The sequence below is a fragment of the Sapajus apella genome, unplaced genomic scaffold (assembly GCF_009761245.1).
Source record: "Sapajus apella isolate SASKATOON/1434 unplaced genomic scaffold, GSC_monkey_1.0 scaffold1, whole genome shotgun sequence".
Classification (NCBI taxonomy): Eukaryota; Metazoa; Chordata; class Mammalia; order Primates; family Cebidae; genus Sapajus; species Sapajus apella.
Window position 1 is genome coordinate 74,029,947 of NW_022436941.1, and position 15,717 is coordinate 74,045,663.

At 35.0% G+C, this 15,717-nt stretch overlaps 1 protein-coding gene across 2 annotated transcripts in view; it reads right to left on the reverse strand.

Moving 5' to 3' along the window:
• Window positions 1-15,717, reverse strand: part of RNF180 (ring finger protein 180) — a 233,168-nt gene that overhangs the window by 165,517 nt on the left and 51,934 nt on the right. The window lies entirely within an intron of this gene.

Consider the following 15,717-nt stretch of genomic DNA (forward strand, 5'->3'; position numbering starts at 1 on the left):
TATGACCTGGAAATCCCCTCCCCGCTTTGAGTCTTCCTGCCTTTGCTTTGAGTTGTCCCGCCTTTCCAGACCAAACCAGCTTTCATCTTGCATATGCTGATTGATGTCTCATGCCTCCCTAGAATGTATAAAACCAAACTGTGCTCTGACCACCTTGGGCACATGTCATCAGGACCTCCTGAGACTGTATCATGGGCACGTGTCCTCAACCTTGGCAAAGTGAACTTTCTAAATTAACGGAGACCTGTCTCAGAATTTCAGGGTTCACCCTACTGAGAGATACACAACTGCTTCAAATAGCCTATTTGTAAGATTATGAGTCAATAATGAATCCTCCTTTGTCAGTTAAAACAGTATTCAATTCCAACATATTATTAAACACTTCCTTTATGTGATTACTTATTTTAAAACATTAACAAGTGTTTCTTTTCACCTCAGCTCTACTACTTACTTGCTACATGACTTTAAAATAGTCCATCTCGCTAAGCCTCAGTTTCCTTGTCAATAAAACGAGCATATTTATGTGACAGCTACTAGGCAAATTAGAAATTATATATATATATATAATATATATATATATATAATTTCACTTTATATATAATATATATATAATTTTAATTTATATAAAATTTCACTTTATACATAATATATATAATTTCACTTTATATATAATATATATAATTTCACTTTATATATAATATATATTTCACTTTATATATTATATATATTTCACTTTATATATAATATATATATAATTTCACTTTATATAATATATATATAATTTCACTTTACATATATATGTGTGTGTATATATATATATATATATATATAAAGTGCTTGCCACTTTTCTCTTTTTAATCATAAAGCTTACAAATAGCAGTTTCAGAATTTACGGTTCTGAATTTAGTAAAAAAGAAAACATGAAAACAAACAAAAAAATCAAATTATCATTAGTGCAAGCAACCATTCTACAGTATTACCACAAGCAATTCATAACTTACATCTTCTTGGTGAAACACAGTTAACAAAATTATTCTTTATAGTTTGTTAAAATTTTTTCTTATCTTTAATACTGGTTTCTAAATAAAGGATTTTATGTGAAAATTTTTTTGAATATCAAAATTTTTTCGAACATCAAAACAAACAGTAAATATTCTATTTGAGAAGGCTCTTCCCCAGATCGCAACACCCATATACTCAACTAAACTTGTTCTCAATTATTATTTTATTTTTCATTACTTGAGGATTTAAGATTCATGAGTGATCTTTAATAAAATACTCCAATTCAGTCATGAAAGAAAAGAAGGAGCGGGGCTTAGAAACTACTTTACATCCAACAAACAATAATTTTGAAGCATGCACGCAAAGCTTACAACATACTATATATTACAATTAGGGTGGTTACAAAGAGCCTAGGAGACATGAATTTTAAATCCTCAAATAATTAAAAATAAAATAATAATTGAGAACAAGTTTAGTTGAGTGGGGATTAGAAACTACTTTACATCCAACAAACAATAATTTTGAAGCATGCATGCAAAGCTTACAACATATTATACATTACAATCAGGGTGGTTACAAAGAGCCTAGGAGACATAGAGGCAGCTAAATTTGCCTGGGTAAGTTAATCAATGGTTAATATTTGAAGGATGAGTAACTTCTAAGGTAGAGAAATCAAATCAGAGGGACCAATTACAGATGCACTAAAGTCTAGGCCATTTTCAGAGAAATAAGAGAAGCCTGGACCAAAGAGAGGTGGCAGGGAGGGCTGAGGAAGATGAAGTGGAAGAAGTGGAAAAGGAAATGTGGGGTAAGGCTAAAATGTGAATGAATTTGGACATCATTTTTCATAAATGGTGATCATAGATTTATAGGCAAAAAACTGTCATGACCAAGTGTAGGTTAGCTGTCATTCAAGAAGGAGATAGTAAGGGTACTTTTAACTGGGGCCTTGAACAGTGGGAGTAAAGAAGAGACAGTTTAAAAGTAAAAGGGGTAAAATTTAATAACCAATTATATGCAAATGTGATAACTAATTATATGTGGATAATGAAGGAAATAAGGTCATGAAAGATTCCCATATTACCAGCTTTGGCAACTGGCTAAATGATGCTATAAATTTAGATAGAAAATTCAGGAAAAGTGGTAAGATTCCAATACTGGGGTTCTCTATCCTAGAAAACTTTGGAATTATAGGTAGATCCAATATCACTATAAGAATAGCTATTTTCAAAAAATGAGTGTGTAAAACCTGTCTCAGAGTATGGCTACCTTGGCATATGTATATACTTATCATAAGGGGGAAACAGTGTTGTTTATTTATTGTAATAAAAGAAATTCATGCTTATTTTAAGTATTTGGTAGAAAAAAAACTCTGTAAATCTTTGACATGTTTTCTTGCAACTTTTTTAATTGTAATCAATGACTGTGATAGAATTATCTGTAAAGACACTCTTATAGCCTGTTTTGGTGTTTTATGTTTGTTTGTTTGAGACTGGGTCTTGCCCTATTGCTCAGGCTGGAGTGTAGTGGCACGACCATGGCTCACTGCAACCTTGACCTCCCAGGCTCAAGTGACCCTCCCACCTGAGACTTCTGAGTAACTGGGACTACAGTGTATGCCAACACACCCAGCTAATTTTTTTATTTTTGGTTTTTGTAGAGACTGGGTCTGGTAATGTTGCCAGGGCTGGTCTCAAACTCCTGAGATAAAGCAGTCCTCCTGTCCTGGCTTTCCAAAGTACTGGGATTATAAGTGTGAGCCACTGCACCCGCCCCTTGCTTTGTTGCTTAACATTATGGCATAGACCTTTAAAGGAATACCTTAAACAAAAACATTATGTAGAATTAAGGTTAAATAAGAACGGATAACTGCCAATTGGAAAGCCCAACCATATAAGATTATGAATTAGAAAGCCCACGGTCATAGTATTATCACTGACCATGTTAGTAAACTTTATTTATTTATTTATTTTTGAGACGAAGTCTCACTGTGTCACACAGGCTGGAGTGCAGTGGCACGATCTCAGCTCACTACAACCTCCACCTTCCAGGTTTAAGCAAATCTCCTGCCTCAGCCTCCCGAGTAGCTGAGACTACAGGCGCAAGTCACCACATCTGGCTAATTTTTGTATTTCTTTTTTATTAGAGACAGCGTTTCACCAAGTTGGCCAGGCTGGTCTTAAACTCCTGACATCAAGTGATCCGCCCACCTAAGCCTCCCAAAGTGCTGGGATTACAGGCGTGAGCCACCACACTTGGCCAGTAAACTTTAATTAGTCTTTAATTAACAGAAAAAAAAAATCCTTGCTAATAGAATAAAAAATGAGATTTATTTCTTAGTTTCTGTGGACAAGGTAGTAAACACACAGCAGAAACCAAGCCAGCTGAATTAAGCATGTTGCACAAGAGCATATAGCTAAATTACCAGGGGAGTTAGGACTCCAATCTCAAACTACTGATACTTCTAATTCTCTTTTCAATTTACTATACTGCCTCTTTCCAATTACAAGCCATGTGGGATGATAAGTTTTCTAAAACAGTTCAGGGCATTCATCTGGAATGCTAGGAAATTATTTAGGGAGTGAGTCTCAATTCTAGTGGTGATGAAGAAGAACCAGGCATAGTGTTCCTCTTCAGTTCTAACATTCTGTGACTCTGCAATCTTCAAAAGGTCATTTAATTTTTCTTTTTCTTTTTTTTTAAATGGACCTCACGCAATAAAGAATTCGGGGCAAGTCCACAGAGTAAGTGAAAGCAAGTTTATTAGGGAAATAAAGGAATAAACGAATAGCTACTCCAAGGGCACAGCACACAAATTTTTGTTTTCTTTCAACTCCCAATCCTACCAGTTTCCTTCACAGGTTTTGGCATATATTACTCAATACACATTGTTCTAAAGTTTCTTCTCAGAGGCTTGTACACAATTCTCATGATAATTAAGAAAGAATGTATGTAATAGCCCATAGGCAAAAGCTGTTCCTTTTTGTCATTTGTAATTAAGTTTCTCAATGGTAATTATTATTGATTTGTTATTACATGAATTTTTAATTTCTTTCATTTCTGGCTTCCTTAAAAAGTATTTATCTTGGCTGTTGTATTTGCTACATGGCCCTATAACTGATGAAATCTAACCTGCCAATGCATTCTAGACAGTCCTGTTTGCCAATAATTTTTCATTTTTTAGGCTTCTTGACTGTCTAATGCTTTAAAACTTATAATAATACAATAACTATAGCTACCAATGATTGGGTACTATGTAAGATCTGTGTGTTCAACGTTTTGTAAACATTTTTTAATTTTGTCTTACCAACAATGTGATACATAACATAACGTTTTATTTTACCTAAGCCACAGAAAGGGTAATTAATTCACCTAAATTATTCCCTTGCCAGTGCTGTGCAGTGTCTACCCAAAAAGCCCATGGCTTAAATCAACTTAACTATGTTGCTTCTCATTATGGACCTCCACAGCATAATGAAATCATGAGATAAAATGAAAAGTAGAGGATGGAGCACACTAGTTAAGAGCACAGCTTCTTAAACCTCATCGCCAGGGTTTGATTTCAAGCTTCACCACTTACTAGTTCGGTGACCCCAGACAAAATAGCTAATTTCCATCTGTAAAACAGCAATAATAAAGTAAGTACCTTACAGGTTTCTATGAACATTGATCTAAAGGTATTGAAGCAATGCCTGGCACACAGTAGACATTATGAAAATGTTTATTGTTTTTGTTAGTACTGCTATTGTCATTGTTATTACCATTCTTTGACTCCCAAGTAAAAATATTTTTGAAGTCAATCCTTTAGAGGTGGCATACTATTTAAGAAGGTTTATTCAGTCTCATTCATCAATATCAATCTTACGACTTTTGACAGATGTAGTCTAACAACACTAAGGAGAAAATAATCTCCTAAACTTTAACTCAAGCTGACTTTAGAATAAACATGTAAGAGTTACCAAGTCTGGCTGCACACTTGGATTAACCATGGTGCTTTTACAAATTGTCTGGTCACTTGAGTCCAGGAGTTCAAGGCTGCAGTGAGCTATGATCACACCACTGCACTCCAGCCTCAAATCAAACAAACAGAAACCTGTCTGGGGCCTATCCCAGACTCATAACACTTAGAATGTCTGCAAAAATTGTAAAAAACTCCCCTAGTGATTCTGATACAGCTGGTCAACAGATGAACATTTGAGAACCACTGCACTGCACGTTTCTTTAAGGCATAAAGAAGCCAATGCAAAGAGTTTAAAATATCCATCTCTTCCTTAAATATGTTCCTAAGGTAAAGCTCTATCAAAAGGCTACAAATATAAACCCCTATGCTCTGGGACCCTTATAAAGGTAAAGCCATGACATTCTCAGTATTTATTACTATCTAATAGATAGGAAACTTCTGGCACTTGCTTTCACAACAATTACTATTAGGTGCCAACCAAGCAGTCAAAGATTTTTGACTTCTCAATTGTGTAGTCCTGAACTTTAATAAAATCTAAGTGTTATTAAAAAGCAAAATATCCTAACACACTGGTCACTTAAAATAAAGGGACATTCTCCTATAATTTCAAATGTGCTGAGATGAGCATTACTCTTTGACTCATACACATCTGTAGTGGCTGCAAAGGCTTTTTGCTCTGGAACATTGCTTTCTATCTTCCTTAACCCCAATAATAAACACATTCACCTAATCTCGGTGAGATGACGGCACTGCATCAAGGAGATGGCACAGAATTCTCCAGAGCTTGCTGGTGGAGCAAAATCCAGTAATTAGCTTCTGAGTAAGAAGAGAATCTTAAACATGTCACAATACATACTATTCCTCTATTACTGACTGGTTTAAAGGCTAACTCAAACTTCTAGCTTCAATATTTCACATAATGATTTGAGACCTATATAACTAGTGAACTGACTGAAAGAGAGCACAACTCTTCCTTATCAAACTCAGCAAGTGTATGGCATCTATTTTACATTAAATTTACACCATTTGAGGAGAAATTAAGAGTGTCTTGTAAATACAAATAGTTTATTTCAAATAACATGAGGAAAACTGGATTTTCAGGGCACTTGGCTCATTAATAAGCGCAAAAACTTCACACACACAGGCATCCCAAATGAAATCCATTGTCTCTGTCATTAATGCACCTCTGGTCTGTGACTGTCATTATTTCTATGGACTGGAATGGACCCTAGTAGTCTGAAGGTCTTGGCATAGCTTTGTGTTACTTGGATGTTATTTATGTACCAGGAAGATGTAATTTATTATCTAATGTTTCTTTACTCAGAATCCTGGCTCCAGGCAACACTGCAAGGTAGGTCAATATTAACTTTAGTGTCATACATTTTACCTAAGCAGAACTTGCTTTTATGCGGCTTTTTCTTTTCAGAGCCCACTAAACCTTTTCAAACAATACCTTGTGCCTTTTACCTTTCTTGATCCAACTCTGCCATCAAAACTTAATTGCCCTTTATCCTACTCAGATAAGACCCAATGGACTAATCTGATTATTTCTGTCAAATTATTATACTAATGTTGGATACATAATTATTCAATTATACCTCCTAGAACACATACTCACTTTCAGAATCCCAGGAAAAACTAGAGTAGTGAATAATGTGGAAATTCCAAAGAAGATGAGAGAAAACACTAATTTTTCTAGAAGCTGTCGAGACCTGAAAGTAGTAGCTACCTCTTCTCTTTCAAGGTTGGCCTGACTCAAGAATCCACCAAAACCATCTGTGGTAAGCAGAATAATACTTCACTCCCTCCCCTCAAAGGGGCTCACATCCTAATCTCTCGAACCTGTGAATCTATTATGTTAGATGGCAGTGGGGAATTATGATTGCAAATGGAATTAAGACTCCTAAGCAGTTGACATTAAAATAAGAAGATTATCATGGATGAAGTAGGTAAGTCCAATGTAATGACAGCATCCTTAAATGAGGAAAAAAGACAGAAGAGTCAGAAACAAAAAGATGACATCATGAGAAACACTCAAGCAGCTATTGCTGGCTTTGAAAATGGAAGTTGTGTATGAGCCAAGGTTCAGACAGACTCTAGATGCTAGAAAAGGCAAGAAAACAGACTCTCCCCTGGAGCCTGCAGAAAGGAATGCAATCCTGCTAACACTTTGATTTTAGTCCAAAGAGAACCATTTCCAACTTCTTACCTACAAAACTATAATAAATCTGTGTGGTTTAAACAACTTAATTTGTGGTAATAGCAAATGAACATACTGTCAAAGTACACAGAGGGTGCTAGTACCTTCATTTCCTTAAAATAAATGCTTGGCATTATATCCCACTGGATTATGCTGCTGCTTTATAGAAGCTGCCTCATTTGTATTTCCTACTGATTAGGCAATAACCTAAACAGACTATCAATAGTGGCTACAGATAGAGGGATAGAGGGGGGAAAATTCAGCAACCAGAAACAATTTAATGTACAATGCAAAAATATCTTTAAATGTTTTAATAGGATGGAAAAAAGGTATAATTACTGAGAAGAAGTCATTGACTGGTGTCATGTTGTTCCAATCATTTTTAATGAAAGATAAAAGGATAATTCGTCAAGTCAAGAAAACTCTGCTAAACTTCAATGTATATGAATGCTTCACTGTAACCTACTAACTAACGTCATTTCACTCCATTCTACCAGCATTCCAATCCACACTGAAGCACAACACTTGCTACTGATTTTACCCTGAATTTAGGGGAAATGCCTACTTTCAGAAAACTGCACAAGCTACATGAAACGTAAAACCAGAATAGATGATGTGTCTAACCCTAACCCTTAAAAATAAATTATCCCAAGCATTAGCCCAGAGTAGCTGTTATATTCCCTCTAGATAAGCATACAATAAATGTCCCTGAAAAGCAGTTTAGCAACAGCATTGACAGATTCTTAACTACAGACAGATTCACAGCAAGAGAAAGCCTTACTATGATTCTCGAAATCCTTTCTCACAAAGCACAAAATCTCTTATTTTTGGTTATCAAAAGACTAAAATATACCAATCCATATTCTATCCCAGCACATTAAATTCTTTGATGGAAAACATTATTTTGATTGTTTTGCTCTAGGAGGGAATTTGGTGCCCTCTAGTGTTGAAAAACAAGATGATCCATTTCACCTTTATAAACTAGTACTTGAGAGAGTCACAAAATCACAGAATTTAAGAGTTAAATACCATATTCCAGGATAGCACAGATATGCAATTACTTCTTAGGAGAAAGTTTTAGGCCAGCTGCAGCATCTCACGCCTATAATAACAGCACTTTGGGAGGCTGAAGTGGATGAGTCGCTTGAGTCCAGGAATTCTAGACCAGCCTGGGCAATATAATGAGACTGCATCACTACAAAAAATACAAAATAACTTAGCTGGGCTTGGTGGTGTGTGCCTACAGTCCCACCTACTTGGGAGGCAGAGGTGGGAGGATCCCTTGAGCAAAGAAGGCAGAGGTTACTGTGAGCTGAGATCACGCCACTGAACTCTAACCTGGGTGACAAAGTGAGACCTTGTCTCCAAGAAAAAAAAAAAAGAAAAAAATAATAGAAAGTTTTGATCATGATTATTCAATTTGGATTGTGATAGACGATTTAAAAAGCATTGTTGTGAAACTGAGCCTCTTAGGTAAATAATACAGGGCTATATGATCTGTTGGACATTTTCCCTCTAGCTTTATAAAAAGGAGAACAAAGGTAAGTGATCTAAGATTTTGGAGCAAAGTCATGAATAAAAAGGGTATAATATTAGGGTAATATGACTTATAATGATTTTTTAATGTTTTACAAAATATTAGAGATATAAAATAGAACAGAAGATAACATCTGCGATAATACTGCCCAGCTTAAGAAATAAAACATAACAGCATTCCAGATTACATTCTCCTTCCTCTTCATAGATAACCAATCTCTTAAATTTGGCACTTTATTTTTGAGACAGGGTATTGTTCTGTCATCCAGGATGGGGTGTAGTGGTACCATCATGGCTCACTGCAACCTCAACCTCCTGGACTCAAGCTATCCTCCTACCTCATCCTCTCCATTAGCTGGGACTACAGGATTGCACAACAATGCCTGGCTAAGTACATATTTTTTGTAGAGATGGGGGCCTCACAATGCTGTTCCAGCTGGCTTTGAACTCCTACGCTCAAGCAGTCCTCTTGTATCAGTCTCCCAAAGGCTAGGATTTCAGGCAACAGCGGCCATGCCTGGCCTAATTTGGCCTTTTAATGATTGATACTTAAATATATTTTTCAGTTTTCAGCACTCCGACACTATTATATTGCTTCTAATATTTAAAATTAACTTTAATATATTACTTTGTAAAAAGGAATTCGAGGTGATAATTACAGTTGGTATGCTGAGCCAAGGAGAAGATTCCAGGTACCTTCCCAGTTTGGGGGCATATGGAAGCTGATATTGTGAGATCTCCACGTCAGAAGAGTAGATGAGATTCGCATCTCCATGTGGGACAAGTTTTAAGGAGGTTTAAACAGGACAAGGAAGCGCTGCCAGCAAGTGGCTGTGGTTTTAAAAATGGGTAAGGGCAGACATGGAGCAATGAGAGAGAAAAACAAGTTGGCAGTGTATATCTTGGCTGATGTGGTAAATAAACCAAAATGTACAGGTTTAGAATGAAAAAAAGAGTCTTTCCTATGCATAAGGCCAAAAGAACTGAAGGCATCACCTAGTTCTATCCATCAAACACAGCTAGCACTAAGCTCAGATCAACATGGTTAGTTCCCGTTTTCTGTGTGTGTTACTTCTCTGAGACTAGCTCACTGATGATTCTGGTTTTTTTTCCCCAAACAAGCTGGCTTTTTTGGGTTGCTAGTAACATACTGTGTAATTTATTAAAACAAAAAATTTATTGATTCTCACAGTTTGGGAGGCTGGCAGTCCAAGATCAAGGGACCAACTTTTGGCGTGCTAGGGCCTTCTTGCTGCATCATCACAATGCAGAAGGTGGAAGTGTATGACAGCAAGCTAGCTGAAAGGTGAATACAGCCTGTTTTATAAGGGCTTTACTTCCATTAATGAGGAAGGAGTGCTCAGGCCTAATCAGCTTTTAAAGCCCCATCTCTGAATACTATCACATAGGCAACATATGAATTTTGGAGGTGACATACTCAAACCACAGCACTTGGGAAAGACTGTGCATGCATGCATCTTTGCTGTTCTCCTACCTCCCAACTGACATTTCCCCCCAGTGCCTGAGGAGGTCAGTGCTCCTTTCTCAGGCCTTTCCTATTCTCCAGTGACCTAACAGCTCATGTGAATCAAGTAATACAAGTAAAATGCCTCCCACTGTACCTAGCATACTATAAAGCTCATTAAATATTAACCTGCTGTCATCTCACCACTACAACTTCTCCCTAACATTCTCTCTTTCCCCTTTGCTTATAAGCAAAACTCTCATTCTCTCAATACCAGGGAAAGAAAAGCTATATGAATGAACCAAACATTACTTGGACATAAATATTTATATCATTTTACTATGTGCAGGGATCTATATTAGGTATTAGACAGCATAAGATCAAAATTTTTTCTTTCTCCCAGTATGGTTCTTTATCTACCATTCTCGGCCTGGCAACCAATGAAGTCAGCTGTCTTTACCTCTATAACACCCATCAGAATTCTCTTTGCTGCTCTTAAGGACTCTATCAACTCAAGCCTAAACCTCTTTTAATTCCTTTTCGTTGACCTCTCTTCCTTTCACTAGTTTTTGACCCTGGATGCACATTGGAATAACTTAGGATATAAATATATGTACACACACACACACACACACACACACACACAGCCCAGCCTAGACCACCTGAAGAATAATCTTAGCCAATCATGCTTGCTCCTTTGTGACTAGTTTAGAATTCTTAGTTGCATCTCAAGGTCCTGGCCAAAGCAAACCCATATTAAGTAAACTGTTGTCCAAAATTAAAATTCTCTATGATATGGCATTTCTGAAAATACTCAAGAAAATGTTAGAGGGCAGACTCTAGAAGCTGGAAAAAGAAAGGAAAAGATTCTACCATAGAGCCTCCAGAAAGAATACTGCCCTGTCGACATATTGAAATTAGCCCCACAAGGCCCATTTTCCAACTTGTGACCTCCAGAACTATTAAGTTGATAATACTGTGTTATGTTAACATAGGTTTATAGTGATTTGTTAGGCAGCAATAGAAAACTAATATGGATATGTAAGTGTGACAATTAGTTTTCCTCTCTGTTACAAAACATTCCCAAGTTAACATCAACAGTGATAACTGATGTTGATAGCATGTATTCTACTAATAAAGAATGGCATTTTATCTCTGTAGTCTTCTTCTCTGAAACCCTTGTGCACAGAAGAGAAAATACAGCATATCTGTGTTCACTTACAAGGCTGGTCTTTGTCTGTCATCCAGAAACTTCAATGTTGGGAGGGATCCCATCATCCTAATTGACCATAGTGACTCACTGTGCCTAAACTACAATATGATTTATACTGAACACCTGTTTTCCTTCTGAAAGTCTGGAATTTTGGTATGTGCCAGACAGAAGGTAACTATATGACCAGCTCCCCCCCAAAAAAAAAAATCTTCCTAGTGCACAGCATTTCACACCTGTTGTCAGAACTTACTGTTGGGGGAATTTAGCACACTCTGTGTAACTACATGGGGTGAGAACTCTTGGAAGCTTGTGCCTGGTTTCCTACAGATTTCACCCATGCACGCCTTCCCTATGCTGATGTTGGTTTGTATACTTTTGTTGTAACAACACATAGCTGGAAGTATGACTTGATGCTTAGTTCTGAGTCTTCTTAGTGAATCATCAAACATGGGAGTAGTTTTGGGAACCCATGACACAACTGATAAGCCCAGTTTAATCATGGAGAAAGCATCAGGCAAATCTCAGTTGAGGGCCTTTTTACAAAATACCTAACCAGTACTCAAAACTGTCAAGGTCATCAAAAGCAGAGAAAGTCTAAGAAATTTACATGACAATGATACATGACAACTAATTGTTATGTGGTATCCTAGACGATTTTCTGAAACAACGAAGAATAGGTAAAAACTAAAGAAATCTGAATAAAGTATAAATATTAATCATAATGTATTGATATTGGTTATAAATTGTGACAAATGTATCACACTAATGTAAGATATTAACAAACCAGGAGACTACGTGTGGAGCATTTGGGAACTCCCTGCACTACCTTCACATATTTTCTATAAATCTAAAACTATCCTAAAATAAAAGACTATTTAAAAATACTTGAGCATCTATTACGTACAAAGTACTGTGCTAAGCATCAGAAAATTCAGATCTATATAATTACTTCAGGTAAAGACATTATCAATCATATGTTATGTGTTCCACATCTACTCGTTTACCTGTATGTTAGCAGAAATAAATAATTAAGATACTTAGTTATATTTGTTTGACTTGACTGCACATTTATATCTTATTATTCTACTAGAAGATCACTTCCTAGAAGATAGAAACAAATTAGAATTATTAACTTGTTGAGCATGCCCTAGATACTTTTACATTCACAAAATGAAGAGTAATATACTGAAATAATAATTTAGCACAAAGTAGAGTGAGCAATAAATACTGAACTGCTTCAATATATGACTAAAGGTCATGATGTTCTTTTTATCTATTAACTGTCTTCTTTACTAAGTGACTATTTCGTGACTTTCTATGTTTAACAAAGCCATGAGAAATGTGTATTACATGCTCAAAATTGTCACATTTTCATTACTGAAGCTTTCGTTTCAATAACCATTAATTTTCTGCTTAAGGATGGGGAATAATTCTTCAATATTTGGATTACTATTACAATTCTACTGCATAGACAATCAAATATATATTTGGAGTGTGATTTGTATAAGATTTTAAGAAATGAAATATTAAATGGGCTCCTTTAAAAACTGTAAAAATTTCAAAATGATATCTATATGCAGATCCATGAAAATGAAATTTAGTTCCTTTGTGGAAGATATGCCTTTGCTAGATAAAACCGAATAAGCAGGTCTTTAATATAATTTGTTGGCTTCTATTATCCCCAGTGCCTAAATCACACCCTTTCAATAATACAAGTCATTTTATTCATTTAGCTCACTGAAAATAATGTAACAGAATTACTGTAGATGACTCAGTGATTTATTACAAACCATGATATATGGTCAATTATTTTAAATTTTCAAGTACAATACTTCACAGACACATAAGGCAAACTCCCTCTTTTCGTAACAGCTTCCTGTGGCCTTAAAGAGACGTTTTCTTTTATTCATATTAAATAGGCCCAAAGGTAAGAAATGCCAATACAGTAGAATAAAATGCTGCTTAAAAAGAATTATTTAGAAATATTAAGAAATACTATGCAGCTATACTAATGGTAGCTTTATTTTCTCTCAATTCAGAGAAAAAAATGTTTTGCCCTAGGATTAAATTTTTGATTAATTTCCTCAAAATGCTGATATATTGGCCATGTACTGATTACACTAATAACTTGATAAACTAGATGGACCAAATGAAGTTTCAAAAGAAACTAGAAAAAGTTTTAACTGCATTAAAATAAAAATACCACATAATAATAAAATTTATAGTACACAGCTAGTGCAGTAAAGGAAATTTATAGCATTAAATGATTAGGTGAGAAAAAATCTCAAATCAATAAGTTTTGATTATAAAAGGAGGACAAATGAATTCAAAGCAAAGGAAGCAAATAAAGAGAAGAAATATATGTAAATATATATAAGTATAAATATAAATGAATTTTGAAAACAGTAAAACAATTTTTTAAACAATAAAAACTGAAAACTTTCCTTGAAAATATCAATAAACTTGATAAACCTCTAGCAAGACTAAAAATAAGGAGAGAAGCCAACATTATCAGTATTGAAAAGAAGTTATTATAGACCCAACAGATATTAAAATAATAAATAAGGAATTCTATTAACAATGTTACACATGTAATTTTGACAACTTACATAATTCTTCAAAAACAACATCAAAATTTACCCTATATGAAGTAGATAACCTGGATGGTCCTATAATTATTATAGAAACTGCATTAATAGTTAAATGTCTTTCAACAAAGAAATCTCCAGGCTCAGGTAATTTCACTATGAAACATTTAAGTAAAAAAATGTTATCCTCAGCAAGGCACAGTGGCTCACGCCTGTAATCCAAGCACTTTGGGAGGCTGAAGCAGGCAGATCATGCAGTCAGGAGATCAAGACCATCATGGTCAACATGGTGAAACCCCATCTTTACTAAAAATAAAAATTAAAAAATTAGCTGGGCGTGGTGGCACACACCTGTTGTCCCAGCTACTTGGAAGGCCGAGGCAGGAGAATCGCTTGGACCCAGGAGATGGAGGTTGCAGTAGGCCAAAATCGTGCCACTGCACTCCAGCCTGGTGACACAGTGAAACTCCATCTCAAAAAAGAAAAAAACTTTATCCTCAATATTTTCCAGAAAATAAAAAAGAGACAACTAACTTGTTTCATAAGGCCATCATTACCCTGGTACCTAAACCAGACAAAGACATTACAAAATTAGAGACAATTTCAAACTAATATTCTTCATCAAAAGAGGCATAAATATTCCTCAGAAATGATTAGCAAATAGCATCTAGTAACACACAGAAAGAATAATATAGCATAACAAAGTGGAGTTTATGATGGGAATGCAAGACTGTCTCCGTATTTGATAGTGAATTATTATTGACACTGAAAACACATGATCATATCAACTCATACAGAAAAAGCATTCTACAAAATTCAACATCCATACATGAGAATACTATCAGCACACCAGAAACAAGAAAATTTCCTCAACCTGAAAAAGAGTATCTACAAAAACCATACAACTAACATTATATTTACCAGTTAATAAATGGTTTCCTGCTAATATCAGGAAAAAGAAAAGGATTTCTGCTCTCAACACTTCCATTCAGCATTATTCTATAATGAAGAATTGTAAACTAAAATTTAATAAAACATTAGCATTTAGCAACAGCGTTAAAAAGACTATTTAGGAATAAATCTGACAAGAGATGTCAAGAACATATACTCAATAACATAAGATACTAAGTCAAAACAAAAACAGTTTTTAAACATTAGCAATGTACAAATGTAAGTCACAGATTTTTAAAATAACAATAACTCCTCTCAAAAGAAAAAATACTTAGGTATAAATCTAACTAAACATGCACAGGTTCTAAACTGCAAAATGCTGATGGAAGAAATTAAAGACTTAAATAAAGAGAAAGACATACCATGTTCACGTTACTATGAGAGTCAACATAGTAAAGATTTCAATTTTCCCCAAGTTTATCTATAGCTTCAATATAATTCCAATCAAAATCTCAACATGATGTTTTAGAAATATAAACAGATTGACTTTGTTTTATATGGAAAGTCAAAAAATTAAAATAGCTAAACCAATTTTGAAAAAGAATAACAAAGTCACAGAAAAAAAAGTGGGTACTAACAAAAGCAAAAGACTAAAGATGAACTGTACAGAACAGAGTCCAGAAATACACCCATTCATTTTCAGACAACTGATTTTTGACAAGCCTACAAACGCATTTCAATTGAAGGAAAGACACTGTTTTCAACAACTGGTGCTGAAACAATTGAGCATCTCTACTTAAAATAATATACCCCTTAACTTAAACTTCGCAACTTATTAAAAATTTAAAATGGATCCTAATT